Below are 5,797 nucleotides of genomic sequence, written 5' to 3'. Positions count from 1 at the left end.
CGGGGATGTAATCTTTTGTTTGAAGGCCCCACTTTCATTGAGTCTTTTGTGAAAAGTTTTGAGTTTCAGGCAAAATGTGCTTTGTGTACATGATTATGTACAAAGAAATTATCTTTCCTATAGCACCTTGTCAACGATTTCAGAATCGTTTAAAAAGGAAAGAAAGACTTGCAATTGTCAAGTTGCAATTACATATTTTAAGTACAGCTCTAAACAGATTCCCTTGTAATTTCTGAACTTTTGTATTTACTTGTTACCGTGCAGTCTCCATAGCGATTTTAGTGACCTCTGAATATCATGTGCGCAACATGACCTAGTATTTCCATAATAACCGCTTATATAATGCTTTAAAATATCTCTTTGTTCAGTAGCATTGCCTCCTATTGCTTGCTAACTGGGTTCCAGATTGACCCATGAGCAACTGGGACAGATGACCTACACATCTCTACCTCTCCTCTGAAACCACCATAACACGGCGCATCCGAAACACTCCAGGAAAGCTGCGTTAATGTGCAAAGAACAACACAGCGGAGGGGGAGACTCGATGGCCCAGCTTCTCGGAAAAACCAGTCATTTTAACCAAGCAAAAGGAAACATTTGGAAACGAGGAGTGGACCCAGTCTGGGAGCCGAAAGGTGTAAAAATGTAGGAAATGTGGAGGCATTTGGCAGCACCCACCAAGAGAAGACGGGGTTGATTCTGTTCGCTGCCAAATTAATTAAAATAATATACAAAATGAAGGTATGAAAATGAACAAATCGTGGAGCTCTTAGACCAAGTGAACGGTTTGAGGTGAAAACAATGTCGTTCACTTGGTGTCTCCTTCTATAAAGTGTCAGCAGGAAATATTGACCAGGAATTCTCATCATCCCTTTTGAGAAACGTGAACTCAGTTATTGACCCCTTCAGAAATTACTCTGGGAATGAGTCTGTGCACAGAGTGGATTTGAGAACACTCCCTGGTTATTTCCAGTGGCGGCATCTCTCAGGACAAGTTCTCGGTTTTGCGCATTTGAAATATACAGGTATGTGACTCCCCACATTCTCCTCGACCTCCTTCACTTGGGTCTTTTTTAGATGCCAATGGTCTTACCCCGAATCCCGGGAGTTAACGGGTGGGGATACAATTAGGCTCGGGTTGCCTGCACCACGCCATAATTAAGTCTGTCAGAACCCTGTTCAAACACAGGGACAAATCTGCTGCCTGGCAAAACCCAAAACCTGCTCACCATTGGAGCTTTATCTTGAGCCTCGCTGCGTTAAGGTACGGATGGCTTTGTGCTGTTTGCAATTGTTTTGTGGTAAATAAAACTCAGGGCCCAGAGATTCACCCCCTCCAGTCACAGCCAAACAAGATTTGATCTTTGTTTTTAAAACAAAAAAAACAAGTCACTAGGAGGGTTCAAAATAAATTTCTCTCTAGTTTTCCGCGGAGGATAGGCCGAGTTTGAAACTCTTTAGCGTCTTTTTTTCAAAACAAAACAAAACCCTGCTAACATCTGTGCGCTAGCCGGCAGATTACTGGCTACACTCTACAATGTACACAAACATCAGCCTCTCTGTTTATAAAGTCCAAACACACCGCGCCCTCCCAGGGTCACACAGAGACAAGCCACGCCATGACTTGAAAGGTTAAAAGTCGATTGAGGTGTCTGAATTTGGATTGGTTATCGATGCCTTGGCAATTTCGACAACTTCCACCTTTCCTAAACCTTGGGTTAGGGCCAAACAGACTTCGCTAGTAAACATTTAATACATAACAAAAACGGAAATTGCTGGAAATGCTCAGCAGGTCTTGGCAGCATTTGGGGAGAGAAATCAGAGTTAACGTTTCGGGTCGAGTGACCCTTCCTCAGAATTGTTCCAGTTGCTGAGCTTTTCTAGCAGTTTCTGTTTTTGTTTCTGATTTACAACATCCGCAGTGCTTTCGGTCAATATTTAATACTTTTCCAGCCGACACACAAGAAATTGCCCTTATCGCCGGTGTGTATGTATGAGTGTATGTGTGTGCTTGTATGTGTATGTGTCTCTGTCTGTATGTTTGTGCATATGTATCTGTGTATGTGTGCCTTTATGTGTCTGTGTATTTGTTACCTGTGTATGTTTAAGTATATGTATCTGTTTGTATGTATGTGTTATATGTGTGTATTTGCGTGTATGTATGCGTGCCTGTGTGTGTACTTATGTGTATGTGTCTGTGTATGTCTGTATGAGTGTATGCATGTACATGTATGCCCGTTGGTGTAGCTATGCATGTGTATTTGTTTGTGCATATATATGTATGTCACTGTTCGTTTGTGCGAGTATATATGATGGTGTGTAGATGTGTGCGTTTATGTACGCGTGTGTGTATGTAAACCTGTATCTGTGTGTGTGCATGTGTGCGTGTCTATACCTGTGTATACGTGGCGAAGAATTTTGCGTGTATAGATACGTATGTGTGCAGATATACAAATGAGACATTGCATACAGGCACGTACATATAGAAATATATATTGTATATAAACCTGCCAATTAATAGACCTCGACCTCTTCATCTCCAACTGCCGTCGAGACATCAATCGCCTCAACCTCTCCACCCCTCTCACCTACTCCAACCTCTCACCCGCAGAACGTGCAGCCCTCCACTCCAATCCCAACCTCACCATAAAACCCGCGGACAAGGGAGGCGCAGTTGTAGTATGGCGTGCTGACCGCTACATCACCGAGGCCAGGCGCCAACTCTCTGACACCTCCTCTTACCGCCCCCTTGATCATGACCCCACCCCTGACCACCAAACCATCATCTCCCAAACCATCCACAACCTCATCACCTCAGGTGACCTTCCACCCACATCCTCCAACCTCATCGTTCCCCAACCCCGCACTGCCCGCTTCTATCTCCTTCCCAAAATCCACAAACCTGACTACCCTGGTCGACCCATTGTCTCCACCTGCTCCTGCCTCACCGAACTTATCTCCACCTATCTCAACTCTATTTTCTCCCCCTTGGTCCAGTAACTCCCTACCTACACTTCCCTATACTTCCGTGACACCACCCATGCCCTCTACCTCCTCCAGAACTTCCAATTCCCCGGTCCCCAGCACCTCATCTTTACCATGGATGTCCAGTCCCTATACACCTGCATTCCCCATGCAGATGGCCTAAAGGCCCTCTGCTTCTTCCTGTCCCACAGGCCCGACCAGTCCCCCTCCACTGACACCCTCATCCGCTTAGCCGAACTCGTCCTCACCCTCAACAACTTCTCTTTCAATTCCTCCCACTTCCTACAGACAAAGGGGGTGGCCATGGGTACCCGCGTGGGCCCAAGCTATGCCTGCCGCTTCGCAGGTTACGTGGAACAATCCCTCTTCCGTACCTACACTGGCCCTAAACCGTTACATTGATGACTGTATCGGCGCTGCCTCGTGCTCCCACGAGGAGCTCGAACAGTTCATCCACTTCACCAACACCTTCCACCCCAACCTTAAGTTCACCTGGACCATCTCCAATACCTCTCTCTCCTTCCTGGACCTCTCTGTCTCCATCTCTGGCAACCACCTAGAAACCGATATCCATTTCAAGCCCACCGACTCGCACAGCTACCTAGAATACTCCTCCTCCCACCCACCTTCCTGCAAAAATGCCATCCCCTATTCCCAATTCCTTCGCCTCCGCCGCATCTGCTCCCAGGATGAGGCATTCCACTCCTGTACATCTCAGATGTCCTCATTTTTCAAGGACCGCAACTTCCCCCCCCTCAGTGGTCGAGAACGCCCTCGAACGTGTCTCCCGCATTTCCCACAACTCATCCCTCACACCCCCTTCCCGCAATAACAACCAAAACAGAATCCCCTTCGTCCTCACGTACCACCCCACCAACCTCCGGATCCAACGCATCATCCTCCGATCTGCAATCCGACCCCACCACCAAAGACATTTTTCCCTCCCCACCCTTATCTGCTTTCCGGAGGGACCACTCTCTCCGGGACTCCCTTGTCCACTCCACAGTCCCCTCCAGCCCCACCACAGCCGGCACGTTTCCCTGCAACCGCAGGAAGTGCTACACCTGCACCCTCACCCCTCACCCCCATCCCAGGCCCCAAGAAGACTTTCCACATCAAGCAGATGTTCACCTGCACATCTGCTAATGTGGTATACTGCATCCGCTGTTCCTATTGTGGCCTCCTCTACATCGGGGAAACCAAGCGGAGGCTTGGGGACCACTTTGCAGAACACCTACACTCGGTTCGCACTAAACAACTGCACCTCCCAGTCGCGAACCATTTCAACTCCCCCTCGCATTCCTCATACGACATGTCCATCCTGGGCCTCCTGCAGTGCCACAACGATGCTACCCGAAGGTTGCAGGAACAGCAACTCATATTCCGCTTGGGAACCCTGCAGCCCAATGGTATCAATGTGGACTTCACAAGCTTCAAAATCTCCCCTCCCCCAACCGCATCCCAAAACCAGTCCAGCTCGTCCGGCCTCCCCAACCTGTCCTTCCTCCCACTGATCCCCTCCTCCCACACCAAGCCCCACCCCCATCTCCTACCTACTAACCTCATCCCGCCCCCTTGACCTGTCCGTCCTCCCTGGACTGGCCTATCCCCTCCCTAACTCCCCACCTACACTCACCTTTACTGGCTCAATCCCCGCCTCTTTGTCCTGCCTGTCTCCTCTCCACCTATCTTCTCCTTTATCCATCTTCTATCCGCCTCCCCCTCTCTCCCTATTTATTTCAGAACCCCCTTCCCCTCCCCCATTTCTGATGAAGGGTCTAGGCCCGAAACGTCAGCCTTCCTGCTCCTCTGATGCTGCTTCGCCTGCTTTGTTCATCCAGCTCTACACCTTGGTATCTCAAATTCTCCAGCATCTGCAGTTCCTACTATCTCTGAATTAATAGAGAATCTGGGGATGACACATTTCTCTGAGCGGGTAGAATCTGAAGCGGAGCATGTACTCTCCCCGTGTCCCGGAGATCGACGAGATGAGTTCCATTTCTCTCCTCTTGGCCCTGCCGCTGTCCACTGCATCCCGGGTCTCTGTCTGAAACGGGAAGTCCTGGTTTGACTCACTATCATCGTCAGTCTGTCTATAAACCTCGAGGGATTCTTGGAAGTAGCTCTCTCTCTCTCACACACACACACACTCTCTCTCTCCGTCTCCCCGGCCCTGTGCACAGTAAAGGCATGCTGGCCTCTGAGTAGGGGACACAAGGGACAGACTCTGTCCTCCCCCAGGGAGAAAGCTGTAGCTGGATTCCGCCCCCGGGGGAAGGCGGAACGGGGCTCTCCTCACTCCAGGTTGAGGTCAGGACCCAGGCCGTCTTCGCTTCAAGGGCTGGCCGACTGCCAGAGGCTTCACGTGACACAATTCCTGGAAAGTCGCCTCCATATGTGGGAGAGGAGAGACAGGCAGGGAGTGGGGGCTGCCACCAGCTCACAGCAACAGTGCCCTTTGCTGCAGAATGCGATATTCACCCACATGGTGAGCCATGCGCCCTCCACCAGCACAAACTCTCTCCCGCAAACTACACCCTGCCTGCCCCTGTCCCTCTCTCCCAGTCTGTCCCCTCTCTCTCCCAGTCTGTGCCCCCCCGTCCTTCTCTCCCAGTCTGTGCCCTTTCTCTCTCCCACTCTGTACCCTCTCTCTCTCTCTCCCAGTCTGTGCCCTCTCTCTCCCACTCTGTACCCTCTCTCTCTCCCAGTCTGTGCCCCCTCTCTCTCTCCCAGTCTGTGCACTCTCTCTCTCCCAGTCTGTGCCATCTCTCTCTCTCTCCCAGTCTGTGCCCTCCCTCTCTCTCTCTCCCAG

The 5,797-nt window shown here is 50.2% G+C and overlaps 1 protein-coding gene across 1 annotated transcript in view; it reads left to right on the top strand.

Moving 5' to 3' along the window:
* Positions 1-910: 910 nt before the first annotated feature.
* socs2 (suppressor of cytokine signaling 2) overlaps positions 911-5,797 on the top strand; it is a 26,831-nt gene continuing 21,944 nt past the window's right edge. The window contains exon 1 of the mRNA XM_020515310.2: positions 911-1,025. The gene's annotated coding sequence lies outside the window, so the exon portion shown is untranslated. The remainder of the gene's footprint in view (positions 1,026-5,797) is intronic.

Source organism: Rhincodon typus, chromosome 22 (assembly GCF_021869965.1).
Source record: "Rhincodon typus isolate 14 chromosome 22, sRhiTyp1.1, whole genome shotgun sequence".
Classification (NCBI taxonomy): Eukaryota; Metazoa; Chordata; class Chondrichthyes; order Orectolobiformes; family Rhincodontidae; genus Rhincodon; species Rhincodon typus.
This window is presented reverse-complemented; position numbering and strand designations above follow the sequence as displayed.